This window comes from Oryctolagus cuniculus, chromosome 10 (assembly GCF_051225735.1).
Source record: "Oryctolagus cuniculus isolate XC-2025 breed Fujian yellow rabbit chromosome 10, ASM5122573v1, whole genome shotgun sequence".
NCBI lineage: Eukaryota > Metazoa > Chordata > Mammalia > Lagomorpha > Leporidae > Oryctolagus > Oryctolagus cuniculus.
In genome coordinates, this window is record NC_142876.1 from 74,606,544 (window position 1) to 74,633,464 (window position 26,921).

The 26,921-nt window shown below is 69.2% G+C and overlaps 9 non-coding genes and 2 pseudogenes across 9 annotated transcripts; all 11 read left to right on the plus strand.

The window, feature by feature from the left end:
* Window positions 1-1,920: 1,920 nt before the first annotated feature.
* LOC149124252 (5S ribosomal RNA) lies at window positions 1,921-2,039 on the plus strand. Its single transcript, XR_016215462.1, has one exon. It is a non-coding gene; the product is annotated as a 5S ribosomal RNA (ribosomal RNA).
* A 2,337-nt stretch (window positions 2,040-4,376) lies between these two features.
* Window positions 4,377-4,496, plus strand: LOC149124253 (5S ribosomal RNA). Its single transcript, XR_016215502.1, has one exon. It is a non-coding gene; the product is annotated as a 5S ribosomal RNA (ribosomal RNA).
* Window positions 4,497-6,843: 2,347 nt separating this feature from the next.
* LOC149124254 (5S ribosomal RNA) lies at window positions 6,844-6,961 on the plus strand. The gene has a single exon (XR_016215633.1). It is a non-coding gene; the product is annotated as a 5S ribosomal RNA (ribosomal RNA).
* Window positions 6,962-9,308: 2,347 nt separating this feature from the next.
* Window positions 9,309-9,425, plus strand: LOC149124255 (5S ribosomal RNA; annotated as a pseudogene).
* Window positions 9,426-11,786: 2,361 nt separating this feature from the next.
* LOC149124256 (5S ribosomal RNA) lies at window positions 11,787-11,907 on the plus strand. Its single transcript, XR_016215644.1, has one exon. It is a non-coding gene; the product is annotated as a 5S ribosomal RNA (ribosomal RNA).
* Window positions 11,908-14,255: 2,348 nt separating this feature from the next.
* LOC149124257 (5S ribosomal RNA) lies at window positions 14,256-14,373 on the plus strand. The gene has a single exon (XR_016215638.1). It is a non-coding gene; the product is annotated as a 5S ribosomal RNA (ribosomal RNA).
* A 2,345-nt stretch (window positions 14,374-16,718) lies between these two features.
* On the plus strand, window positions 16,719-16,839 carry LOC149124258 (5S ribosomal RNA). The gene has a single exon (XR_016215643.1). It is a non-coding gene; the product is annotated as a 5S ribosomal RNA (ribosomal RNA).
* Window positions 16,840-19,154: 2,315 nt separating this feature from the next.
* On the plus strand, window positions 19,155-19,274 carry LOC149124259 (5S ribosomal RNA; annotated as a pseudogene).
* Window positions 19,275-21,606: 2,332 nt separating this feature from the next.
* LOC149124260 (5S ribosomal RNA) lies at window positions 21,607-21,726 on the plus strand. The gene has a single exon (XR_016215640.1). It is a non-coding gene; the product is annotated as a 5S ribosomal RNA (ribosomal RNA).
* Window positions 21,727-24,063: 2,337 nt separating this feature from the next.
* Window positions 24,064-24,181, plus strand: LOC149124261 (5S ribosomal RNA). Its single transcript, XR_016215647.1, has one exon. It is a non-coding gene; the product is annotated as a 5S ribosomal RNA (ribosomal RNA).
* Window positions 24,182-26,519: 2,338 nt separating this feature from the next.
* On the plus strand, window positions 26,520-26,636 carry LOC149124262 (5S ribosomal RNA). The gene has a single exon (XR_016215648.1). It is a non-coding gene; the product is annotated as a 5S ribosomal RNA (ribosomal RNA).
* The last annotated feature ends 285 nt before the right edge of the window (window positions 26,637-26,921 follow it).

Here is a 26,921-nt window from a genome sequence, read left to right on the forward strand (position 1 = left end):
CTGCACTCCCACCGCCCTCCCGGGCTCCTGTCTCCCAGGGAGCCCAATGACTGTGACCACGACCACGACCACGACCACCGCCCGAAGACGACGCCAGGGCGCGTTGCCCACCACTCAGGGCCCGGTGCCTCGCGCAGCCCAACCCGCGGGGCCCTCTGCGCCACCTGGCCGTGCGGCGGCCACGCGCCACAGCCGCGGAAGCCCTCCAGAGCGCAAAGGAGGGACCCCACACCAAGCCTCGCAGGCAATACAGGCACCTCTCCTCTGTCTCTGACTTACACCAACACCTACACGTCTCTCTCTTTCTCTCTCTCTCTCTGTCTCTCCTCTCTCTGTCCCCCTCTCCCCCATCAGCCCTGACTCACACAGCATCCAAACGGGGCACCCTTTTGGCAGGCCAGGCAGAGACCCGCGGCCACAGGCTGCGTGCCCACAGGGACCTCCCGGGACAGAGGGTCCGTGGCAGGCAGGCAGCACACAGCCTGTGGTCTCTGTGGGGAGCAACTCGGATTGGACTGAGTTACGGGAATTAAGACGATTCTGTGCATCTGCTCTCCCACAATATGGCGCTGGGAGAGGAGGAAAACAGCTTCTATGCAGCTGCCTCTTGCCAACTTGAGTGATGACCTCCAGGAGCTGATCCTGCTCCTGATTGGAGGAGAGCAGCGTACTTGGCGCGTGGGCCAGCCGAGTTGGGATTGAAGAGGACTATAAAGGAGGAGAGAGACAACATGCACCAGGAACATCTAAGGGGAACACCTGTGCAGCCCCCGAGAGCCGGCCGGGCCGGCCGGCGGTGTGGCCGCTCCCCTGCGGAAGTGGGGAATGTGGCAGGGGAACTGCCCTTCCACGGAGGTGGGCGGGACGGTAGCCAACCCGGGAAGAACCAGCAGCAAACCCGGGGAGGGCCGAGCAGACGAAAGAACAGCGCAGGGTCCTGTGTCGTTCCTCCATGAAGAGGGGAGCGACAGTCTCGAACTGGCTGCCGGGCTGAGGGTGCGGGTCGCGCTGAAGCGCCCCACCCTCCCGTGAGGGAACGGGCGTGCTGAGGACGGAAATCCCTCTGTGCCAATGGGCGCGGGTGCTCGGGTGTGCGACTGTGTGCCCCTTGTGTAGGCGTGTGTGTGTGTGTGTGTGTGTGTGTGTGTGTGTGTGAGTGCCCACGCGAGCGTGCGGCGGGGTGTGATTCCGTGCGCTGCCGCCCTCCTTCCTGACCTGCTGCTGCCCCACTTGGGCCCCCGTGACCGAGCGGGGACAAGGGTCCCCAGGCCCCTCAGCTGTCCTCGCGGCGTGGGAGTGTGTGGAGGCGCGGCGGCCGTGCCGGGGGAGGGCGGGCGACCTGTGCGCCCGGGGCGGTGGGGGCTGCTGGCGGCCGGGTAGGGAGGGAAGGCCCGGGCCGCGGTGGTGTGGGGCGCCGAACCCCTGGTGCCGGGACCCGCGAGCTGCGGGGCGCAGCCCTGGGCAGGCGTGGAGGCTGCCGGGCACGGCTGGCGTGTGGCTGGGCGATGGCGGCAGGCAGGGGATCCGGCCTTAGAAAGAGAGTAGGAGTTCCTGCGGCCAGCGGCAGCCGGAGGAGGTTGGCTCCCCTGGCTTGCGGCAGCGTGCCGACTGGGCGCCCGGTGCTGCACTGCAGGTCCTGGGCTGGGCAGGCGGAGGGCTGGAGTTCGGGCACTGGTGCAGGGCTAGGCGGAGGGCGGCTGAGGAGGGAGGGGGGGAGGAGGAGAAGAGAAGAGAAGAGAAAAGAGGGAGGAGGCGGAGGAGAAGCGGCAGCGGGAGCGGGAGCGGGAATGGGAATGGGAATGGGAATGGGAGGAGAGCGGGGAGCGGGCAGGAGGAGGGAGGAGGAGGTGAGGCGGCGGCGGCGGCGGCGGCGGCCGTGCGGGCGCGCACTCCGCGAGGGGCCTGGAGGCAGCCTCTGGCGTCTACGGCCATACCACCCTGAACGCGCCCGATCTCGTCTGATCTCGGAAGCTAAGCAGGGTCGGGCCTGGTTAGTACTTGGATGGGAGACCGCCTGGGAATACCGGGTGCTGTAGGCTTTGCCCCGCGGCACCCTCCCCTTTGCTCGCCTTTGGCTGGCTGCCTAGCCACGCCCCCATCCGCCAGCCCGCACGCCGGGACCCCTGCGACCCCCAACGCAGCTCCAGCAGGGGGCAGAAGCCCGACCCTCCACCTGGCAGCCTCCAGCCTGCCCGCGCCTCGGGCCCGGGCCTGGGCCTGGGCCTGGGCACGGGCACGGGCACGGGCACGGGGCACGGGCGGGCCGGCCAGCTGTCCCCGGCTGCCGCAGCCCCACCGCCAACCCTGGGCCCACCCCGGGACACAGGCTGCCACGCCCTGCGTCATCCAGCGCGCCCCCTCCAACCCCAAACCAGCGACTCACCGCCCCGGGGCCAGGCGCCCCCCCTGCCGGCCGCCCCAACCCCGCAGCCCGCCGCACCAGCAGCCCGGCACCTGCACTCCCACCGTCCTCCCGGGCTCCTGTCTCCCAGGGAGCCCAATGACTGTGACCACGACCACGACCACGACCACCGCCCGAAGACGACGCCAGGGCGCGGTTGCCCACCACTCAGGGCCCGGTGCCTCGCGCAGCCCAACCCGCGGGCCCCTCTGCGCCACCTGGCCGTGCGGCGGCCACGCGCCGCCAGCCGCGGAAGCCCTCCAGAGCGCAAAGGAGGGACCCCACACCAAGCCTCGCAGGCAATACAGGCACCCTCTCCCTCTGTCTCTGACTTACACCAACACCTACACGTCTCTCTCTCTTTCTCTCTCTCTCTCTGTCTCTCTCTCCTCTCTCTGTCCCCCTCTCCCCCCATCAGCCCTGACTCACACAGCATCCAAACGGGGCACCCTTTGGCAGGCCAGGCAGAGACCCGCGGCCACAGGCTGCGTGCCCACAGGACCTCCCCGGGACAGAGGGTCCGTGGCAGGCAGGCAGCACACAGCCTGTGGGTCTCTGTGGGGAGCAACTCGGATTGGACTGAGTTACTGGAATTACGGATCTATTCTATGCATCTGCTCTCCCACAATATGGCGCTGGGAGAGGAGAAAACAGCTTCATGCAGCTGCCTCTTGCCAACTTGAGTGATGACCTCCAGGAGCTGATCCTGCTCCTGATTGGAGGAGAGCAGCGTACTTGGCGTGTGGGCCAGCCGAGTTGGGATTGGCGGAAGAGGACTATAAAGGAGGAGAGAGACAACATGCACCAGGAACATCTAAGGGAACACCTGCAGCTCCCCGAGAGAGCCGGCCGGCCGGCCGGCGGTGTGCCGCTCCCCTGCGGAAGTGGGGAATGTGGCAGGGGGAACCGCCCCTTCCACGGAGGTGGAAGGGACGGTAGCCAACCCGGGAAGAACCAGCAGCAAACCCGTGGAGGGCCGAGCAGACGAAAGAACAGCGCAGGGTCCTGTGTCGTTCCTCCATGAAGAGTGGGGATGACAGTCTCGAACTGGCTGTCGGGCTGGAGGGTGCGGGTCGCGCTGAAGCGCCCCACCCTCCCGTGAGGGAACGGGCGCTGAGGACGGAAATCCCTCTGTGCCACGAAGGGTGTCGGGGTGTGCGACTGTGTGCCCCTTGTGTAGGCGTGTGTGTGTGTGTGTGTGTGTGTGTGTGTGTGTGTGAGTGCCCACGCGAGCGCGTGCGGCGGGGGGTGATTCCGTGCGCCGCCGCCCTTCCCGACCTGCTGCCCCACTTGGGCCCCTGTGACCGAGCGGGGAGCAGGTCCCCAGGCCCCCAGCCGTCCTCGCGGCGTGGGAGTGTGTGGAGGCGCGGCGGCCGTGCCGGGGGAGGGCGGGCGACCTGTGCGTCAGCGGTGGGGGCTGCTGGCGGCCGGGTAGGAGGGAAGGCCCGGGCCGCGGTGGTGTGGGGCGCCGAACCCCCTGGTGCCGGGACCCGCGAGCCGCGGGGCGCAGCCCTGGGCAGGCGTGGGAGGCCGCCGGGCACGGCTGGCGTGTGGCTGGGCGATGGCGGCAGGCAGGGGATCCGGCCTTAGAAAGAGAGAGTAGGAGTTCCCTGTGGCCAGCGGCAGCCGGAGGAGGTTGGCCCTTGGCTTGGCGGCAGCGTGCCGACTGGGCGCCCGGTGCTGCACTGCAGGTCCTGGGCTGGGCAGGCGGAGGGCTGGAGTTCGGGCACTGGTGCAGGGCTAGGCGGAGGGCGGCTGAGGAGGAGGGGGGAGGAGGAGAAGAGAAGAGAAAAGAGGGAGAGGAGGCGGAGGAGAAGCGGCAGCGGGAGCGGGAGAGCGGGAATGGGAATGGGAATGGGAATGGGAGTGAGGAGCGGGGAGCGGGCAGGAGGAGGAGGAGGAGGCGGCGGCGGCGGCGGCGGCGGCGGCGGCTGTGCGGGCGCGCACTCAAGAGGGGCCTGAGGCAGCCTCTGGCGTCTACGGCCATACCACCCTGAACGCGCCCGATCTCGTCTGGATCTCGGAAGCTAAGCAGGGTCGGGCCTGGTTAGTACTTGGATGGGAGACCGCCTGGGAATACCGGGTGCTGTAGGCTTTTGCCCCGCGGCCCCTCCCTTTGCTCGCCTTTGGCTGGCTGCCTAGCCACGCCCCCATCCGCCAGCCCGCACGCCGGGACCCCTGCGACCCCCAACGCAGCTCCAGCAGGGGGCAGAAGCCCGACCCCTCCACCTGGCAGCAGCCCGCCCGCGCCTCGGGCCTGGGCCTGGGCCTGGGCCTGGGCACGGGCACGGGCACGGGCACGGGCACGGGCGGGCCGGCCAGCTGTCCCCGGCTGCCGCAGCCCCACCGCCAACCCCGGGGCCCACCCCGGGACACAGGCCACGCCCCGCGCCATCCAGCGCGCCCCCTCCAACCCCAAACCAGCGACTCACCGCCCGCCAGGGCGCTCCCCTGCCGGCCGCCCCAACCCCGCAGCCCGCCGCACCAGCAGCTCCCGGCACCTGCACTCCCACCGCCCCTCCTGGCTCCTGTCTCCCAGGGAGCCCAATGACTGTGACCACGACCACGACCACGACCACCGCCCGAAGACGACGCCAGGGCGCGGTTGCCCACCACTCAGGGCCCGGTGCCCGCGCAGCCCAACCCGCGGGCCCTCTGCGCCACCTGGCCGTGCGGCGGCCACGCGCCACAGCCGCGAAGCCCAGAGCGCAAAGGAGGGACCCCACACCAAGCCTCGCAGGCAATACAGGCACCCTCTCCCTCTGTCTCTGACTTACACCAACACCTACACGTCTCTCTCTCTTTCTCTCTCTCTGTCTCTCTCTCCTCTCTCTGTCCCCCTCTCCCCCATCAGCCCTGACTCACACAGCATCCAAACGGGGCACCCTTTTGGCAGGCCAGGCAGAGACCCGCGGCCACATGCTTGCCCACAGGGACCTCCCGGGACAGAGGGTCTCGGCGGCAGGCAGGCAGCACACAGCCTGTGGTCTCTGTGGGGAGCAACTCGGATTGGACTGAGTTACTGGAATTAAGACTTATTCTATGCATCTGCTCTCCCACAATATGGCGCTGGGAGAGGAGAAAACAGCTTCTATGCAGCTGCCTCTGCCAACTTGAGTGATGACCTCCAGGAGCTGATCCTGCTCCTGATTGGAGGAGAGCAGCGTACTTGGCGTGGGCAGCCGAGTTGGGATTGGCGGAAGAGGACTATAAAGGAGGAGAGAGACAACATGCACCAGGAACATCTAAGGGAACACCTGTGCAGCCCTCGAGAGAGCCGGCCGGCCGGCCGGCGGTGTGCCGCTCCCCCGCGGAAGTGGGGAATGTGGCAGGGAACTGCCCTTCCACACGGAGGTGGAAGGGACGGTAGCCAACCCGGGAAGAACCAGCAGCAAACCCGGGGAGGGCCGAGCAGACGAAAGAACAGCGCAGGTCCTGTGTCGTTCCTCCATGAAGAGGGGGAGCGACAGTCTCGAACTGGCTGCCGGGCTGGAGGGTGCGGGCGCTGAAGCGCCCCACCCTCCCGTGAGGGAACGGGCGCTGAGGACGGAAATCCCTCTGTGCCACGAAGGGTGTCGTGGGTGTGCGACTGTGTGCCTCTTGTGTAGGCGCGTGTGTGTGTGTGTGTGTGTGTGTGTGAGTGCCCACGCGAGCGTGCGGCGGGGGTGATTCCGTGCGCTGCCGCCCTCCTTCCCGACCTGCTGCCCCACTTGGGCCCCCGTGACCGAGCGGGGACAAGGGTCCCCAGGCCCTCAGCTGTCCTCGCGGCGTGGGAGTGCGTGGAGCGCGCGGCGGCCGTGCCGGGGGAGGGCGGGCGACCTGTGCGTCAGCGGTGGGCTGCTGGCGGCCGGGTAGGAGGGAAGGCCCGGGGCCGCGGTGGTGTGGGGCGCCGAACCCCCTGGTGCCGGGACCCGCGAGCCGCGGGCGCAGCCCTGGGCAGGCGTGGAGGCTGCCGGGCACGGCTGGTGTGTGGCTGGGCGATGGCGGCAGGCAGGGGATCCGGCCTAGAAAGAGAGAGTAGGAGTTCCCTGTGGCCAGCGGCAGCCGGAGGAGGTTGGCTCCCCTTGGCTTGGCGGCAGCGTGCCGACTGGGCGCCCGGTGCTGCAGGTCCTGGGCTGGGCAGGCGGAGGGCTGGAGTTCGGGCACTGGTGCAGGGCTAGGCGGAGGGCGGCTGAGGAGGAGGGGGGGAGGAGGAGAGAGAAGAGAAGAGAAAAGAGGGAGGAGGCGGAGGAGAAGCGGCAGCGAGTGGGAGCGGAGTGGGAATGGGAATGGGAATGGGAATGGGAATGGGAATGGGAATGGGAGTGAGAGTGGGAGCGGGCAGGAGGAGGAGGAGGGAGGAGGCGGCGGCGGCGGAGGCGGCGGCGGCGGCGGCGGCGGCGGCGGCGGCGGCGGCGGCTGTGCGTGCGCGCACTCAAGGGGGCCTGGAGGCGGCCTCTGGCGTCTACGGCCATACCACCCTGAACGCGCCCGATCTCGTCTGATCTCGGAAGCTAAGCAGGGTCGGGCCTGGTTAGTACTTGATGGGAGACCGCCTGGGAATACCGGGTGCTGTAGGCTTTTGCCCCGCGGCACCCTCCCTTTGCTCGCCTTTGGCTGGCTGCCCAGCCACGCCCCCATCCGCCAGCCCGCACGCCGGGACCCCTGCGACCCCAACGCAGCTCCAGCAGGGGGCAGAAGCCCGACCCTCCACCTGGCAGTTCCCCCAGCCCGCCCGCGCCTCGGGCCTCGGCTTCGGCCTGGGCCTGGGCACGGGCACGGGCACGGGCACGGGCACGGGCGGGCCGGCCAGCTGTCCCCGGCTGCCGCAGCCCCACTGCCAACCCCGGGGCCCACCCCGGGACACAGGCCACGCCCCGCGCCATCCAGCGCGCCCTCCAACCCCAAACCAGCGACTCACCGCCCGCCAGGGCGTCCTGCCGGCCGCCCCAACCCCGCAGCCCGCCGCACCAGCAGCTCCCGGCACCTGCACTCCCACCGCCCCTCCCGGGCTCCTGTCTCCCAGGGAGCCCAATGACTGCGACCACGACCACGACCACGACCACCGCCCGAAGACGACGCCAGGGCGCGGCTGCCCACCACTCAGGGCCCGGTGCCCTGCGCAGCCCAACCTGCGGGCCCTCTGCGCCACCTGGCCGCGTGGCGGGCCACGCGCCACAGCCGCCAGAAGCCCTCCAGAGCGCAAAGAGGGACCCCACACCAAGCCCGCAGGCAACAGAGGCACCCTCTCCCTCTGTCTCTGACTTACACCAACACCTACACGTCTCTCTCTCTTTCTCTCTCTCTCTCTCTGTCTCTCTCTCCTCTCTCTGTCCCCCTCTCCCCCATCAGCCCTGACTCACACAGCATCCAAACGGGGCACCCTTTTGGCAGGCCAGGCAGAGACCCGCGAGGCCACAGGGCTGCCCACAGGACCTCCCGGGACAGAGGGTCCGTGGCAGGTGGCATGCAGCACACAGCCTGTGGTCTCTGTGGGGAGCAACTCGGATTGGACTGAGTTACTGGAATTCAAGACTTGTTCTATGCATCTGCTCTCCCACAATATGGCGCTGGGAGAGGAGAAAACAGCTTCTATGCAGCTGCCCTGCCAACTTGAGTGATGACCTCCAGGAGCTGATCCTGCTCCTGATTGGAGGAGAGCAGCGTACTTGGCGTGTGGGCCAGCCGAGTTGGGATTGGCGAAGAGGACTATAAAGGAGGAGAGAGACAACATGCACCAGGAACATCTAAGGGGAACATCTGTGCAGCTCCCGAGAGAGCCGGCCGGCCGGGCTGGCGGTGTGTGGCTGCCCCCCGCGGAAGTGGGGAATGTGGCAGGGAGAACCCGCCCTTCCACGGAGGTGGAAGGGACGGTAGCCAACCCGGGAAGAACCAGCAGCAAACCCGGGGAGGGCCGAGCAGACGAAAGAACAGCGCAGGGTCCGTGTCGTTCCTCCATGAAGAGGGGGAGCGACAGGCCCCGAACTGGCTGCCGGGCTGGAGGGTGCGGGTCGCTGAAGCGCCCCACCCTCCCGTGGAGAGGGAACGGGCGCTGGAGACGGAAATCCCTCTGTGCCACGAAGGGTGTCGGGTGTGCGACTGTGTGCCCCTTGTGTAGGTGTGTGTGTGTGTGTGTGTGTGTGTGTGTGTGAGTGCCCACGCCTGAGCGTGCGGCGGGGTGATTCCGTGCGCTGCCGCCCTCCTTCCCGACCTGCTGCCCCACTTGGGCCCCTGTGACCGAGCCGGGACAAGGGTCCCCAGGCCCTCAGCTGTCCCCGGCGTGGGAGAGTGTGTGGAGGCGCGGCGGCCGTGCCGGGGGAGGGCGGGCGACCTGTGCGTCAGCGGTGGGGGCTGCTGGCGGCCGGGGTAGGAGGTGGCGGCCCGGGCCGCGGTGCGGTGGGGGCGCCGAACCCCCTGGTGCCGGGACCCGCGAGCCGCGGGGCGCAGCCCTGGGCAGGCGTGGAGGCTGCTGGGCACGGCTGGCGTGTGGCTGGGCGATGGCGGCAGGCAGGGGATCCGGCCTAGAAAGAGAGAGTAGGAGGGGCCCCTGCGGCCAGCGGCAGCCGGAGGAGGTTGGCTCCCCTTGGCTTGGCGGCAGCGTGCCGACTGGGCGCCCGGTGCTGCACTGCAGGTCCTGGCTGGGCAGGCGGAGGGCTGGAGTTCGGGCACTGGTGCAGGGCTAGGCGGAGGGCGGCTGAGGAGGAGGGGGGAGGAGGAGAAGAGAAGAGAAGAGAAAAGAGGGAGGAGGCGGAGGAGAAGCGGCAGCGGGGAGCGGCGGGGAATGGGAATGGGAATGGGAATGGGAGTGAGAGCGGGAGCGGGCAGGAGGAGGAGGAGGAGGAGGCGGAGGAGGCGGCGGCGGCGGCGGCGGCGGCGGCGGCGGCTGTGCGGGCGCGCACTCAAGAGGGGCCTGGAGGCAGCCTCTGGCGTCTACGGCCATACCACCCTGAACGCGCCCGATCTCGTCTGATCTCGGAAGCTAAGCAGGGTCGGGCCTGGTTAGTACTTGGATGGGAGACCGCCTGGGAATACCGCGCTGTAGGCTTTTGCCCCGCGGTACCCCTCCCCTTTTGCTCGCCTTTGGCTGGCTGCCTAGCCACGCCCCCATCCGCCAGCCCGCACGCCGGGACCCCTGCGACCCCCAACGCAGCTCCAGCAGGGGGCAGAAGCCCGACCCCTCCACCTGGCAGCGCCCAGCCCGCCCGCGCCTCGGGCCTGGGCCTGGGCCTGGGCCTGGGCACAGCGCGGGGCGACACGGGCACGGGCACGGGCGGGCCGGCCAGCTGTCCCCGGCTGCCGCAGCCCCACCGCCAACCCCGGGGCCCACCCCGGGACACAGGCCACGCCCCGCGCCATCCAGCGCGCCCCCTCCAACCCCAAACCAGCGACTCACCGCCCGCCAGGGCGCTCCCTGCCGGCCGCCCCAACCCCGCAGCCCGCCGCACCAGCAGCTCCCGCACCTGCACTCCCAACAGCCCCTCCCGGGCTCCTGTCTCCCAGGGAGCCCAATGACTGTGACCACGACCACGACCACGACCACCGCCCGAAGACGACGCCAGGGCGCGGTTGCCCACCACTCAGGGCCCGGTGCCTCGGCGTGCCGCGCGGGCCCTCTGCGCCACCTGGCCGTGCGGGCGGCCACGCGCCACAGCCGCGGAAGCCCTCCAGAGCGCAAAGGAGGGACCCCACACCAAGCCTCGCAGGCAATACAGGCACCCTCTCCCTCTGTCTCTGACTTACACCAACACCTACACGTCTCTCTCTCTTTCTCTCTCTCTCTCTGTCTCTCTCTCCTCTCTCTGTCCCCTCTCCCCATCAGCCGCCCTGACTCACACAGCATCCAAACGGGGCACCCTTTGGCAGGCCAGGCAGAGACCCGCGGCCACAGGCTGCGTGCCCACAGGACCTCCCCGGGACAGAGGGTCCGTGGCAGGCAGGCAGCACACAGCCTGTGGTCTCTGTGGGGAGCAACTCGGATTGGACTGAGTTACTGGAATTAAGACTTATTCTATGCATCTGCTCTCCCACACATATGCTGGGAGAGGAGAAAACAGCTTCTATGGCAGCTGCCTCTTGCCAACTTGAGTGATGACCTCCAGGAGCTGATCCTGCTCCTGATTGGAGGAGAGCAAAGTACTTGGCGTGTGGGCCAGCCGAGTTGGGATTGGCGGAAGAGGACTATAAAGGAGGAGAGAGAGACAACATGCACCAGGAACATCTAAGGGGACCACCTGTGCAGCCCCCGAGAGAGCCGGCCGGCCGGCCGGCGGTGTGCCGCTCCCCCGCGGAAGTGGGGAATGTGGCAGGAGAACCGCCCTTCCACGGAGGTGGAAGGGACGGTAGCCAACCCGGGAAGAACCAGCAGCAAAACCCGGGGAGGGCCGGAGCAGACGAAAGAACAGCGTGCAGGGTCCTGTGTCGTTCCTCCACGAAGAGGGGGAGCGACAGTCTCGAACTGGCTGCCGGGCTGGAGGGTGCGGGTCGCGCTGAATGCCCCGCCCCCTCCCGTGAGGGAACGGGCGCTGAGGACGGAAATCCCTCTGTGCCACGAAGGGTGTCGGGTGTGTGCGACTGTGTGCCCCTTGTGTAGGCGTGTGCGTGTGTGTGTGTGTGTGTGCGTGAGTGCCCACGCGAGCGTGCGGCGGGGGGACCCGTGCGCTGCCGCCCTCCTTCCCGACCTGCTGCCCCACTTGGGCCCCCCAGACCGAGCGGGGACAAGGGTCCCCAGGCCCTCAGCTGTCCTCGCGGCGTGGGAGTGTGTGGAGGCGCGCGGCCGTGCCGGGGGAGGGCGGGCGACCTGTGCGTCAGCGGTGGGGGGGGCTGCTGGCGGCCGGGTAGGAGGGGAAGGCCCGGGCCGCGGTGGGTGTGGGGCGCCGAACCCCTGGTGCCGGGACCCGCGAGCCGCGGGGCGCCCCGGGGCAGGCGTGGAGGCTGCTGGGCACGGCTGGCGTGCGGCTGGGCGATGGCGGCAGGCAGGGGATCCCGCCTAGAAAGAGAGAGTAGGAGTTCCCTGTGGCCAGCGGCAGCCGGAGGAGGTTGGCTCCCCTTGGCTTGGCGGCAGCGTGCCGACTGGGCGCCCGGTGCTGCACTGCAGGTCCTGGGCTGGGCAGGCGGAGGGCTGGAGTTCGGGCACTGGTGCAGGGCTAGGGCGGAGGGCGGCTGAGGAGGAGGGGGGGAGGAGGAGAAGAGAAGAGAAGAGAAAAGAGGGAGGAGGAGGGCGGAGGAGAAGCGGCAGCGGGAGCGGGAGCGGGAATGGGAATGGGAATGGGAATGGGAATGGGAGTGAGAGCGGGGAGCGGGCAGGAGGAGGGGAGGAGGAGGAGGAGGCGGAGGAGGCGGCGGCGGCGGCGGCGGCGGCGGCTGTGCGGGCGCGCACCTCGGGAGGGGCCTGGAGGCAGCCTCTGGCGTCTACGGCCATACCACCCTGAACGCGCCCGATCTCGTCTGATCTCGGAAGCTAAGCAGGGTCGGGCCCTTGGTTAGTACTTGGATGGGAGACCGCCTGGGAATACCGGGTGCTGTAGGCTTTTGCCCCGTGGCACCCTCCCCTTTTGCTCGCCTTTGGCTGGCCGCCTAGCCACGCCGCCCCCATCCGCCAGCCCGCACGCCGGGACCCCTGCGACCCCCAACGCAGCTCCAGCAGGGGCAGAAGCCCGACCCCTCCACCTGGCAGCCCCAGCCCGCCCGCGCCCGCTGGGCCTGGGCCTGGGCCTGGGCCTGGGCACGGGCACGGGCACGGGCACGGGCACGGGCGGCCGGCCAGCTGTCCCCGGCTGCCGCAGCCCCACTGCCAACCCCGGGGCCCACCCCGGGACACAGGCCACGCCCTGCGGCCATCCAGCGCGGCCCCCTCCAACCCCAAACCAGCGACTCACCGCCCGCCAGGGCGCTCCCCTGCCGGCCGCCCCAACCCTGCAGCCCGGCCGCGCACCAGCAGCTCCCGGCACCTGCACTCCCACCGCCCCTCCCGGGCTCCTGTCTCCCAGGGAGCCCAATGACTGTGACCACGACCACGACCACGACCACCGCCCGAAGACGACGCCAGGGCGCGGTTGCCCACCACTCAGGGCCCGGTGCCTCGCGCAGCCCAACTCGGCGTCCTCTGGCGCCACCTGGCCGTGCAGTGCGGCGGCCACGCGCCACAGCCGCGGAAGCCTCCAGAGCGCAAGGAGGGGACCCCACACCAAGCCTCGCAGGCAATACAGGCACCCTCTCCCCCTCTGTCTCTGACTTACACCAACACCTACACGTCTCTCTCTCTTTCTCTCTCTCTGTCTCTCTCTCCTCTCTCTGTCCCCCTCTCCCCCATCAGCCCTGACTCACACAGCATCCAAACGGGGCACCCTTTTGGCAGGCCAGGCAGAGACCCGCGGCCACAGGCTGCGTGCCCACAGGACCTCCCCGGGACAGAGGGTCCGTGGCAGGCAGGCAGCACACAGCCTGTGGTCTCTGTGGGGAGCAACTCGGATTGGACTGAGTTACTGGAATTAAGACTTATTCTATGCATCTGCTCTCCCACAATATGGCGCTGGGAGAGGAGAAAACAGTTTCATGCAGCTGCCTCTTGCCAACTTGAGTGATGACCTCCAGGAGCTGATCCTGCTCCTGATTGGAGGAGAGCAGCGTACTGGCGTGTGGGCAGCCGAGTTGGGATTGGCGGAAGAGGACTATAAAGGAGGAGAGAGACAACATGCACCAGAACATTCATGGGGAACACCTGTGCAGCCCCCGAGAGAGCCGGCCCGCCGGCCGGGCGTGTGCCGCTCCCCCGCGGAAGTGGGGAATGTGGCAGGGGAACCGCCCTTCCACGGAGGTGGAAGGGACGGTAGCCAACCCGGGAAGAACCAGCAGCAAAACCCGGGGAGGGCCGAGCAGACGAAAGAACAGCGCAGGGTCCTGTGTCGCTCCTCCCATGAAGAGGGGGAGCGACAGTCTCGAACTGGCTGCCGGGCTGGAGGGTGCGGGTCGCGCTGAAGCGCCCCACCCTCCCGTGAGGGAACGGGCGCTGAGGACGGAAATCCCTCTGTGCCACGAAGGGTGTCGGGGTGTGCGACTGTGTGCCCCTTGTGTAGGCGTGTGTGTGTGTGTGTGTGTGTGTGTGTGTGTGTGAGTGCCCACGCTGAGCGTGCGGCGGGTGATTCCGTGCTGCCGCCCCTCCTCCCGACCTGCTGCCCCACTTGGGCCCCCGTGACCGAGCGGGGACAAGGGTCCCCAGGCCCTCAGCTGTCCTCGCGGCGTGGGAGTGTGTGGAGGCGCGGCGGCCGTGCCGGGGGAGGGCGGGCGACCTGTGCGTCAGCGGTGGGGGGGGGCTGCTGGCGGCCGGCAGGGAGGGAAGGCCCGGGCCGCGGTGGTGTGGGCGCCGAACCCCTGGTGCCGGGACCCGCGAGCCGCGGGGCGCAGCCCTGGGCAGGCGTGGAGGCTGCCGGGCACGGCTGGCGTGTGGCTGGGCGATGGCGGCAGGCAGGGGATCCGGCCTAGAAAGAGAGAGTAGGAGTTCCTGTGGCCAGCGGCAGCCGGAGGAGGTTGCCCCCTTGGCTTGGCGGCAGCGTGCCGACTGGGCGCCCGGTGCTGCACTGCAGGTCCTGGGCTGGGCAGGCGGAGGGCTGGAGTTCGGGCACTGGTGCAGGGCTAGGCGGAGGGCGGCTGGAGGAGGAGGGGGGAGGAGGAGAAGAGAAGAGAAGAGAAAAGAGGAGGAGGCGGAGGAGAAGCGGCAGCGGGAGCGGGAGCGGGAATGGGAATGGGAATGGGAATGGGGAGTGAGAGCGGGGAGCGGGCAGGAGGAGGAGGAGGAGGAGGTGGCGGCGGCGGCGGCGGCGGCGGCGGCGGCGCGCTGTGCGGGCGCGCACTCAAGAGGGGCCTGGAGGCAGCCTCTGGCGTCTACGGCCATACCACCCTGAACGCGCCCGATCTCGTCTGATCTCGGAAGCTAAGCAGGGTCGGGCCTGGTTAGTACTTGGATGGAGACCGCCTGGGAATACCGGGTGCTGTAGGCTTTTGGCCCCGCGGCACCCTCCCCTTTTGCTCGCCTTTGGCTGGCTGCCTAGCCACGCCCCCATCCGCCAGCCCGCACGCCGGGACCCCTGCGACCCCCAACGCAGCTCCAGCAGGGGGCAGAAGCCCGACCCCTCCACCTGGCAGCCCCAGCCCGCCCGCGCCTCGGGCCTGGGCCTGGGCCTGGGCCTGGGCACGGGCACGGGCACGCACGGGCACGGGCGGGCCGGCCAGCTGTGTCCCCGGCTGCCGCAGCCCCACCGCCAACCCCGGGGCCCACCCCGGGACACAGGCCACGCCCCGCGCCATCCAGCGCGCCCTCCAACCCCAAACCAGCGACTCACCGCCCCGCCAGGGCGCTCCTCTCTGCCGGCCGCCCCAACCCCGCAGCCCGCCGCACCAGCAGCTCCCGGCACCTGCACTCCCACCGCCCCTCCTGGCTCCTGTCTCCCAGGGAGCCCAATGACTGTGACCACGACCACGACCACGACCACCGCCCGAAGACGACGCCAGGCGCGGTTGCCCACCACCAGGGCCCGGTGCCTCGCGCAGCCCAACCTGCGGGCCCTCTGCGCCACCTGGCCGCGCGGCGGCCACGCGCCCACAGCCGCGGAAGCCCTCCAGAGCGCAAAGGAGGGACCCCACACCAAGCCTCGCAGGCAATACAGGCACCCTCTCCTCTGTCTCTGACTTACACCAACACCTACACGTCTCTCTCTCTTTCTCTCTCTCTCTCTGTCTCTCTCTCCCTCTCTCTGTCCCCTCTCCCCATCAGCCCTGACTCACACAGCATCCAAACGGGGCACCCTTTGGCAGGCCAGGCAGAGACCCGCGGCCACAGGCCATGCGTCTCCACAGGACCTCCCCGGGACAGAGGGTCCGGGTGGCAGGCAGGCAGCACACAGCCTGTGGTCTCTGGTGGGGAGCAAATCCCCGGATTGGACTGAGTTACTGGAATTAAGACTTATTCTATGCATCTGCTCTCCCACAATATGGCGCTGGGAGAGGAGAAACAGCTTCTATGTGCAGCTGCCTCTTGCCAACTTGAGTGATGACCTCCAGGAGCTGATCCTGCTCCTGATTGGAGGAGAGCAGCGTACTTGGCGTGTGGGCAGCCGAGTTGGGATTGAAGGGAAGAGGACTATAAAGGAGGAGAGAGACAACATGCACCAGGAACATCTAAGGGGAACACCTGTGCAGCCCCTGAGAGAGCCGGGCTGGCCGGCCGGCGTGTGCCGCTCCCCCGCGGAAGTGGGGAATGTGGCAGGGGAACCGCCCTTCCACGGAGGTGGAAGGGATTGGTAGCCAACCCGGGAAGAACCAGCAGCAAACCCGGGGAGGGCCGAGCAGACGAAAGAACAGCGCAGGGTCCTGTGTCGTTCCCTCCGAAGAGGGGGAGCGACAGTCTCGAACTGGCTGCCGGCTGAGGGTGCGGGTCGCGCTGAAGCGCCCCACCCTCCCGTGAGGGAACGGGCGCTGAGGACGGAAATCCCTCTGTGCCACGAAGGGTGTCGCGGGTGTGCGACTGTGTGCCCCTTGTGTAGGCGTGTGTGTGTGTGTGTGTGTGTGTGTGAGTGCCCACGCGAGCGTGCGGCGGGGTGATTCCGCAGCTGCCGCCCTCCTTCCCGACCTGCCCCACTTGGGCCCCTGTGACCGAGCGGGGACAAGGGTCCCCAGGCCCTCAGCTGTCCTCGCGGCGTGGGAGTGTGTGGGAGGCGCGGCGGCCGTGCCGGGGGAGGGCGGGCGACCTGTGCGTCAGCGGTGGGCTGCTGGCGGCCGGGTAGGAGGGAAGGCCCGGGCCGCGGTGGTGGGGGGCGCCGAACCCCCTGGTGCCGGGGACCCGCGAGCCGCGGCGCAGCCCTGGGCAGGCGTGGAGGCTGCCGGGCACGGCTGGCGTGTGGCTGGGCGATGGCGGCAGGCAGGGGATCCGGTCGGAGAAAGAGAGAGTAGGGAGTTCCCTGTGGGCCAGCGGCAGCCGGAGGAAGCTGGCTCTCCTTGGCTTGGCGGCAGCGTGCCGACTGGGCGCCCGGTGCTGCAGGTCCTGGGCTGCAGGCGGAGGGCTGGAGTTCGGGCACTGGTGCAGGGCTAGGCGGAGGGCGGCTGAGGAGGAGGGGGGGAGGAGGAGAAGAGAAGAGAAGAGAAAAAGAGGAGGAGGCGGAGGAGAAGCGGCAGCGGGAGCGGGAGCGGGAGGGAATGGGAATGGGAATGGGAATGGGAATGGGAATGGGAGTGAGAGCGGGGAGCGGGCAGGAGGAGGAGGAGGAGGGAGGCGGCGGCGGCGGCGGCGGCGGCGGCGGCGGCTGTGTGCGGGCGCGCACTCAAGAGGGGCCTGGAGGCAGCCTCTGGCGTCTACGGCCATACCACCCTGAACGCGCCCGATCTCGTCTGATCTCGGAAGCTAAGCAGGGCGTCGGGCCTGGTTAGTACTTGGATGGGAGACCGCCTGGGAATACCGGGTGCTGTAGGCTTTGCCCCGCGGCACCCTCCCCTTTGCTCGCCTTTGGCTGGCTGCCTAGCCACGCCCCCATCCGCCAGCCCGCACGCCGGGACCCCTGCGACCCCCAACGCAGCTCCAGCAGGGGGCAGAAGCCCGACCCCTCCACCTGGCAGCCCCAGCCCGCCCGCGCCCGGGCCTGGGCCTGGGCCTGGGCCTGGGCACGGGCACGGGCACGGGCACGGGCACGGGCGGGCCGGCCAGCTGTCCCCGGCTGCCGCAGCCCCCACTGCCAACCCTGGGCCCACCCCCGGGACACAGGCCACGCCCCGCGCCATCCAGCGCGCCCCCTCCAACCCCAAACCAGCGACTCACCGCCCGCCAGGCGCCTCCCCTGCCGGCCGCCCCAACCCTGCAGCCTGCCGCACCAGCAGCCCCGGCACCTGCACTCCCACTCGCCCCTCCCGGGCTCCTGTCTCCAGGGAGCCCAATGACTGTGACCACGCGACCACGACCACGACCACCGCCCGAAGACGATGCCAGGCGGTTGCCCACCACTCAGGCCCGGTGCTCCGTGCAGCCCAACCCGCGGGCCCTCTGCGCCACCTGGCCGTGCGCGGCCACGCGCCACAGCCGCGGAAGCCCTCCAGAGCGCAAAGGAGGGACCCCACACCAAGCCCTCGCAGGCAATACAGGCACCCTCTCCCTCTGTCTCTGACTTACACCAACACCTACACGTCTCTCTCTCTCTTTCTCTCTCTCTCTCTCTGTCTCTCTCTCCTCTCTCTGTCCCCCTCTCCCCCATCAGCCCTGACTCACAGCATCCAAACGGGGCACCCTTTGGCAGGCCAGGCAGAGACCCTGGGCCACAGGCTGCGTGCCCACAGGGACCTCCCCGGGACAGAGGGTCCGTGGCAGGGCAGGCAGCACACAGCCTGTGGTTCTCTGTGGGGAGCAACTCGGATTGGACTGAGTTACTGGAATTAAGACTTATTCTATGCATCTGCTCTCCCACAATATGGCGCTGGGAGATAGAGAAAACAGCTTCTATGCAGCTGCCTCTTGCCAACTTGAGTGATGACCTCCAGGAGCTGATCCTGCTCCTGATTGGAGGAGAGCAGCGTACTTGGCGTGTGGGCAGCCGAGTTGGGATTGGCGGAAGAGGACTATAAAGGAGGAGAGAGACAACATGCACCAGGAACATCTAAGGGGAACACCTGTGCAGCCCCTGAGAGCCGGCCGGCCGGCTGGTGGCAGGTAGCCGCTCCCCCGCGAAGTGGGGAATGTGGCAGGGGAACTGCCCTTCCACGGAGGTGGAAGGGACGGTAGCCAACCCGAAGAACCAGCAGCAAACCCGTGAGTGGGCCGGAGCAGACGAAAGAACAGCGCAGGGTCCTGTGTCGTTCCTCCATGAAGAGGGGGAGCGACAGTCTCGAACTGGCTGCCGGGCTGGAGGGTGCGGGTCGCGCTGAAGCGCCCCACCCTCCTCCGTGAGGGAACGGGCGCTGAGGACGGAAATCCCTCTGTGCCACGAAGGGTGTCGGGGTGTGCGACTGTGTGCCCCTTGTGTAGGCGTGTGTGTGTGTGTGTGTGTGTGTGTGTGAGTGCCCACGCGAGCGTGCGGCGGGGGTGATTCCGTGCGCTGCCGCCCTCCTTCCCGACCTGCCGCCCCACTTGGGCCCCCGTGACCGAGCGGGGACAAGGGTCCCCAGGCCCTCAGCTGTCCTCGCGGCGTGGGAGTGTGTGGAGGCGCGGCGGCCGTGCCGGGGGAGGGCGGGCGACCTGTGTGTCAGCGGTGGGGGCTGCTGGCGGCCGGGTAGGAGGGAAGGCCCGGGCTGCGTGGTGTGGGGCGCCGAACCCCCTGGTGCCGGGACCCGCGAGCCGCGGGGCGCAGCCCTGGGCAGGCGTGGAGGCTGCCGGGCACGGCTGGCGTGTGGCTGGGCGATGGCGGCAGGCAGGGGATCCGGCCCAGAAAGAGAGAGTAGGAGTTCCCTGCGGCCAGCGGCAGCCGGAGGAGGCTGGCTCCCGGCTTGGCGGCAGCGTGCCGACTGGGCGCCCGGTGCTGCAGGTCCTGGGCTGGGCAGGCGGAGGGCTGGAGTTCGGGCACTGGTGCAGGGCTAGGCGGAGGGCGGCTGAGGAGGAGGGGGGGAGGAGGAGAAGAGAAGAGAAGAGAAAAGAGGGAGGAGGGGCGGAGGAGAAGCGCAGTGGGAGCGGGAGCGGGAATGGGAATGGGAAGGGAATGGGAGTGAGGATGGGAGCGGCAGGGTGAGGAGGGAGGAGGAGGCGGCGGCGGCGGCGGCGGCTGTGCGGGCGCGCACTCAAGAGGGGCCTGGAGGCAGCCTCTGGCGTCGCTTTGGCCATACCACCCTGAACGCGCCTGATCTCGTCTGGATCTCGGAAGCTAAGCAGGGTCGGGCCTGGTTAGTACTTGGATGGGAGACCGCCTGGGAATACCGGGTGCTGTAGGCTTTTGCCCCGCGGCACCCTCCCCTTTTTGCTCGCCTTTGGCTGGCTGCCTAGCCACGCCCCCATCCGCCAGCCCGCACGCCGGGACCCCTGCGACCCCCAACGCAGCTCCAGCAGGGGGCAGAAGCCCGGACCCTCCACCTGGCAGCCCCAGCCCGCCCGCGCCTCGGGCCTGGGCCTGGGCCTGGGCCTGGGCACGGGCACGGGCACGGGCACGGGCGGGCCGGCCAGCTGTCCCCGGCTGCCGCAGCCCCACCGCCAACCCCGGGGCCCACCCCGGGACACAGGCCACGCCCGCGCAGACAGCGCCCCCTCCAACCCCAAAACGCGACTCACCGCCCGCCAGGGCGCTCCCCTGCCGGCCGCCCCAACCCCCGCAGCCCGCCGCACCAGCAGCTCCCGGCACCTGCACTCCCACCGCCCCCTCCCGGGCTCCTCCTCCTGTCTCCCAGGGGAGCCCAATGACTGTGACCACGACCACGACCACGACCACCGCCCGAAGACGACGCCAGGGCGCGGTTGCCCACCACTCAGGGCCCGGTGCCTCGCGCAGCCCAACCCGCGTCCTCTGCGCCACCTGGCCGTGCGGCGGCCACGCGCTCACAGCCGCGGGAAGCCCTCCAGAGCGCAAAGGGAGGGACCCCACACCAAGCCTCGCAGGCAATACAGGCACCCCTCTCCCTCTGTCTCTGACTTACACCAACACCTACACGTCTCTCTCTTTCTCTCTCTCTCTCTGTCTCTCTCTCCTCTCTGTCCCCCTCTCCCCCATCAGCCCCGGACTCACACAGCATCCAAACGGGGCACCCTTGGCAGGCCAGGCAGAGACCCGCGGCCACAGGCTGCGTGCCCATGACCTCCCCGGGACAGAGGGTCCGTGGCAGGCAGGCAGCACACAGCCTGTGGTCTCTGTGGGGAGCAACTCGGATTGGACTGAGTTACTGGAATTAAGACTTATTCTATGCATCTGCTCTCCCACAATATGGCGCTGGGAGAGGAGAAAACAGCTTCTCAGTGCAGCTGCCTCTTGCCAACTTGAGTGATGACCTCCAGGGGAGCTGATCCTGCTCCTGATTGGAGGAGAGCAGCGTACTTTGGCGTGTGGGCAGCTGAGTTGGGATTGGCGGAAGAGGACTATAAAGGAGGAGAGAGACAACATGCACCAGGAACATCTAAGGGGAACACCTGTGCAGCCCTCGAGAGCCGGCCGGCCGGCCGGCGGTGTGCCGCTCCCCCTGCGGAAGTGGGGAATGTGGCAGGGGAACCGCCCTTCCACGGAGGTGGAAGGGACGGTAGTCAACCCGGGAAGAACCAGCAGCAAACCCGGGGAGGGCCGAGCAGACGAAAGAACAGCGCAGGGTCCCTGTGTCGTTCCTCCATGAAGAGGGGGAGCCACAGTCTCGAACTGGCTGCCGGGCTGGAGGGTGCGGGTCGCGCTGGAAGCGCCCCACCCTCCCGTGAGGGAACGGGCGCTGAGGACGGAAATCCCTCTGTGCCACGAAGGGTGTCGGGGTGTGCGACTGTGTGCCCCTTGTGTAGGCGTGTGTGTGTGTGTGTGTGTGTGTGTGTGTGTGCCCACGCGAGCGTGCGGCGGGGGTGATTCCGTAGGCTGCCGCCCTCCTTCCCGACCTGCTGCCCCACTTGGCCCCTGTGACCGAGCGGGGACAAGGGTCCCCAGGCCTCAGCTGTCCTCGCGGCGTGGGAGTGTGTGGAGGCGCGGCGGCCGTGCCGGGGGAGGGCGGGCGACCTGTGCGTCAGCGGTGGGGCTGCTGGCGGCCGGGTAGGAGGGAAGGCCCGGGCCGCGGTGGTGTGGGGCGCCGAACCCCCTGGTGCCGGGACCCGCGAGCCGCGGGGCGCAGCCCTGGGCAGGCGTGGAGGTGGCCGCCGGGCACGGCTGGCGTGTGGCTGGGCGATGGCGGCAGGCAGGGGATCCGGCCTAGAAAGAGAGAGTAGGAGTTCCTCAGGGCCAGCGGCAGCCGGAGTGGAGGTTGGCTCCCCTGGCTTGGCGGCAGCGTGCCGACTGGGCGCCCGGTGCCAGAACACTGCAGGTCCTGGGCTGGGCAGGCGGAGGGCTGGAGTTCGGGCACTGGTGCAGGGCTAGGCGGAGGGCGGCTGAGGAGGAGGGGGGAGGAGGAGAAGAGAAGAGAAGAGAAAAGAGGGAGGAGGCGGAGGAGAAGCGGCAGCGGGAGCGGGAGCGGGAATGGGAATGGGAATGGGAATGGGAGTGAGAGCGGGGAGCGGGCAGGAGGAGGAGGAGGAGGAGGCGGCGGTGGCGGCGGCGGCGGCGGCGGCTGTGCGGGCGCGCACTCAAGAGGGGCCTGGAGGCAGCTCTGGCGTCTACGGCCATACCACTCCTGAACGCGCCCGATCTCGTCTGATCTCGGAAGCTAAGCAGGGTCGGGCCTGGTTAGTACTTGGATGGGAGACCGCCTGGGAATACCGGGTGCTGTAGGCTTTTGCCCCGCGGCACCTCCCCCTTTTGCTCGCCTTTGGCTGGCTGCCTAGCCACGCCCCCATCCGCCAGCCCGCACGCCGGGACCCCTGCGACCCCCAACGCAGCCCAGCAGGGGGCAGAAGCCCGACCCCTCCACCTGGCAGCCCCAGCCCGCCCGCGCCCGGGCCTGGGCCTGGGCTCTGGGCCTGGGCACGGGCACGGGCACGGGCACGGGCGGGCCGGCCAGCTGTCCCCGGCTGCCGCAGCCCCACCGCCAACCCCGGGGCCCACCCTGGGACACAGGCCACGCCCCGCGCCATCCAGCGCGCCCTCCAACCCCAAACCAGCGACTCACCGCCCGCCAGGGCGCTCCCCTGCCGGCCGCCCCCAACCCCGCAGCCCGCCGCACCAGCAGCTCCCGGCACCTGCACTCCCACCGCCCCTCCCGGGCTCCCGTCTCCCAGGGAGCCCAATGACTGTGACCACGACCACGACCACGACCACCGCCCGAAGACGACGCCAGGGCGCGGCTGCCCACCACTCAGGGCCCGGTGCCCTCGCGCAGCCCAACTCCGCGGGCCCTCTGCGCCACCTGGCCGTGCGGCGGCCACGCGCCACAGCCGCGGAAGCCCTCCAGAGCGCAAAGGAGGGACCCCACACCAAGCCTCGCAGGCAATACAGGCACCCTCTCCCTCTGTCTCTGACTTACACCAACACCTACACGTCTCTCTCTCTTTCTCTCTCTCTCTCTGTCTCTCTCTCCTCTCTCTGTCCCCCTCTCCCCCATCAGCCCTGACTCACACAGCATCCAAACGGGGCACCCTTGGCAGGCCAGGCAGAGACCCGCGGCCACAGGCTGCGTGCTCCACAGGACCTCCCCGGGACAGAGGGTCCGTGGCAGGCAGGCAGCACACAGCCTGTGGTCTCTGTGGGGAGCAACTCTGATTGGACTGAGTTACTGGAATTAAGACTTATTCTATGCATCTGCTCTCCCACAATATGGCGCTGGGAGAGGAGAAAACAAGTTTAAGTGCAGCTGCCTCTTGCCAACTTGAGTGATGACCTCCAGGAGCTGATCCTGCTCCTGATTGAGAGGAGAGCAGCGTACTTGGCGTGTGGGCAGCCGAGTTGGGATTGGCGGAAGAGGACTATAAAGGAGGAGAGAGACAACATGCACCAGGAACATCTAAGGGGAACACCTGTGCAGCCCCTGAGAGAGCTGGCCGGCCGGCCGGCGGTGTGCCGCTCCCCCGCGGAAGTGGGGAATGTGGCAGGGGAACCGCCCCTTCCACGGAGGTGGAAGGGACGGTAGCCAACCCGGGAAGAACCAGCAGCAAACCCGGGGAGGGCCGAGCAGACGAAAGAACAGCGCAGGGTCCTGTGCTCGGGTTCCTCCATGAAGAGGGGGAGCGGCCAGTCTCAACTGGCTGCCGGGCTGGAGGGTGCGGGTCGCGCTGAAGCGCCCCCACCCTCCCGTGAGGGAACGGGCGCTGAGGACGGAAATCCCTCTGTGCCACGAAGGGTGTCGGGGTGTGCGACTGTGTGCCCCTTGTGTAGGCGTGTGTGTGTGTGTGTGTGTGTGTGTGTGTGTGTGAGTGCCCACGCGAGCGCGGCGGGGGTGACTCTGTGCGCCTGCCGCCCTCCTTCCCGACCTGCTGCCCCACTTGGGCCTCAGGACCGAGCGGGACAAGGGTCCGCAGGCCCTCAGCTGTCCTCGCGGCGTGGGAGCGTGGTGGAGGCGCGGCGGCCGTGCCGGGGGAGGGCGGGCGACCTGTGCGTCAGCGGTGGGGCTGCTGGCGGCCGGGTAGGAGGGAAGGCCCGGGCCGGTGGTGGGGCGCCGAACCCCCCTGGTGCCGGGACCCGCGAGCGCGGGGCGCAGCCCCTGGGCAGGCGTGGAGGCTGCCGGGCACGGCTGGCGTGTGGCTGGGCGATGGCGGCAGGCAGGGGATCCGCCCAGAAAGAGAGAGGTAGGAGTTCCCTGTGGCCAGCGGCAGCCGGAGGAGGTTGGCTCCCCTTGGCTTGGCGGCAGCGTGCCGACTGGGCGCCCGGTGCTGCAGGTCCTGGGCTGGGCAGGCGGAGGGCTGGAGTTCCCGGCACTGGTGCAGGGCTAGGCGGAGGGCGGCTGAGGAGGAGGGGGGGAGGAGGAGAAGAGAAGAGAAGAGAAAAGAGGGAGGAAAGGCGGAGGGAGAAGCGGGAGCGGGAGCGGGAGCGGGAGGGGAATGGGAATGGGAATGGGAATGGGAATGGGAATGGGAGTGAGAGCGGGGAGCGGGCAGGAGGAGGAGGAGGAGGAGGCGGCGGCGGCGGCGGCGGCTGTGCGGGCGCGCACTCAAGAGGGGCCTGGAGGCAGCCTCTGGCGTCTACGGCCATACCACCCTGAACGCGCCCGATCTCGTCTGATCTCGGAAGCTAAGCAGGCCGGGCCTGGTTAGTACTTGGATGGGAGACCGCCTGGGAATACCGGGTGCTGTAGGCTTTTGCCCCGCGGCACCCTCCCCTTTTGCTCGCCTTTGGCTGGCTGCCTAGCCACGCCCCCATCCGCCAGCCCGCACGCCGGGACCCCTGCGACCCCCAACGCAGCTCCAGTAGGGCAGAAGCCCGACCCCTCCACCTGGCAGCCCCAGCCCGCCCGCGCCTCGGGCTCCGGCCTGGGCCTGGGCCTGGGCACGGGCACGGGGCACGGGCACGGGGCGGGCCGGCCAGCTGTCCCCGGCTGCCGCAGCCCCACCGCCAACTCCCGGGGCCCACCCCGGGACACAGGCCACGCCCGCGCCATCCAGCGCGCCCCCTCCAACCCCAAACCAGCGACTCACCGCCCGCCAGGCGCTCCCCTGCCGGCCGCCCCAACCCCGCAGCCCGCCGCACCAGCAGCTCCTCGGCACCTGCACTCCCACCGCCCCTCCCGGGCTCCTGTCTCCCAGGGAGCCCAATGACTGTGACCACGACCACGACCACGGACCACCGCCCGAAGACGACGCCTAGGCGCGGTTGCCCACCACTCAGGGCCCGGTGCCTCGCGCAGCCCAACCCGCGGGCCCTCTGCGCCACCTGGCCGTGCGGCGGCCACGCGCCACAGCCGCGGAAGCCCTCCAGAGCGCAAAGGGAGGGACCCCGCCACTGCTTCCCAGGCAATACAGGCACCCTCTCCTCTGTCTTCTGACTTACACCAACACCTACACGTCTCTCTCTCTCTTTCTCTCTCTCTCTCTGTCTCTCTCTCCTCTCTCTGTCCCCCTCTCCCCCATCAGCCCTGACTCACACAGCATCCAAACGGGGCACCCTTTTGGCAGGCCAGGCAGAGACCTGCGGCCACAGGCTGCGTGCCCACAGGGACCTCCCCCGGGACAGAGGGTCCGTGGCAGGCAGGCAGCACACAGCCTGTGGTCTCTGTGGGGAGCAACCTCGGATTGGACTGAGTTACTGGAATTAAGACTTATTCTATGCATCTGCTCTCCCACAATATGGCGCTGGGAGAGGAGAAAACAGCTTCATGTGCAGCTGCCTCTTGCCAACTTGAGTGATGACCTCCAGGAGCTGATCCTGCTCCTGATTGGAGGAGAGCAGCGTACTTGGCGTGTGGGCAGCCGGAGTTGGGATTGGCGGAAGAGGACTATAAAGGAGGAGAGAGACAACATGCACCAGGAACATCTAAGGGGAACACCTGTGCAGCCCCGGAGAGAGCTGCCCGGCCGGCCGGCGGTGTGCCGCTCCCCCCGCGGAAGTGGGGAATGCAGAACCGCCCTTCCACGGAGGTGGAAGGGACGGTAGCCAACCCGGGAAGAACCAGCAGCAAACCCGGGGAGGGCCGAGCAGACGAAAGAACAGCGCAGGGTCCTGTGTCGTTCCTCCATGAAGAGGGGGAGCGACAGTCTCGAACTGGCTGGGCCGGGCTGAGGGTGCGGGTCGCGCTGAAGCGCCCCACCCTCCCGTGAGGGAACGGGCGCTGAGGACGCTGAAAATCCCTCTGTGCCACGAAGGGTGTCGGGGTGTGCGACTGTGTGCCCCTTGTGTAGGCGTGTGTGTGTGTGTGTGTGTGTGTGTGTGTGTGTGTGAGTGCCCACGCGAGCGTGCGGCGGGGGTGATTCAGGCGCTGCCGCCCTCCTTCCCGACCTGCTGCCCCACTTCTCTGGGCCCCCGTGACCGAGCGGGGACAAGGGTCCCCAGGCCCTCAGCTGTCCTCGCGGCGTGGGAGTGTGTGGAGGCGCGGCGGCCGTGCCGGGGGAGGGCGGGCGGCCTCTGTGCGTCAGCGGTGGGGGGGCTGCTGGCGGCCGGGTAGGAGGGAAGGCCCGGGCCGCGGTGGTGTGGGGCGCCGAACTCCCTGGTGCCGGGACCCGCGAGCCGCGGGCGCAGCCCTGGGCAGGCGTGGAGGCTGCCGGGCACGGCTGGCGTGTGGCTGGGCGATGGCGGCAGGCAGGGGATCCGGCCTAGAAAGAGAGAGTAGGAGTTCCCCTGTGGCCAGCGGCAGCCGGAGGAGGTTGGCTCCCCTTGGCTTGGCGGCAGCGTGCCGACTGGGCGCCCGGTGCTGCACTGCAGGTCCTGGGCTGGGCAGGCGGGGGAGGGCTGGAGTTCGGGCACTGGTGCAGGGCTAGGCGGAGGGCGGCTGAGGAGGAGGGGGAGGAGGAGAAGAGAAGAGAAGAGAAAAGAGGGAGGAGGCGGAGGAGAAGCGGCAGCGGGAGCGGGAGCGGGAATGGGAATGGGAATGGGAATGGGAGTGAGAGCGGGGAGCGGGCAGGAGGAGGAGGAGGAGGCGGCGGCGGCGGCGGCGGCGGCTGTGCGGGCGCGCACTCAAGAGGGGCCTGGAGGCAGCCTCTGGCGTCTACGGCCATACCACCCTGAACGCGCCCGATCTCGTCTGATCTCGGAAGCTACAGGGTCGGGCCTGGTTAGTACTTGGATGGGAGACCGCCTGGGAATACCGGGTGCTGTAGGCTTTTGCCCCGCGGCACCCTCCCCTTTATTTCCGCTCTCGGCTGGCTGCCTAGCCACGCCCCCATCCGCCAGCCCGCACGCCGGGACCCCTGCGACCCCCAACGCAGCTCCAGCAGGGGGCAGAAGCCCGACCCCTCCACCTGGCAGCCCCAGCCCGCCCGCGCCTCGGGCCTGGGCCTGGGCCCAAGCCCGGGGCACGGGCACGGGCACGGGCACGGGCGGGCCGGCCAGCTGTCCCCGGCTGCCGCAGCCCCACTGCCAACCCCGGGCCCACCCCGGGACACAGG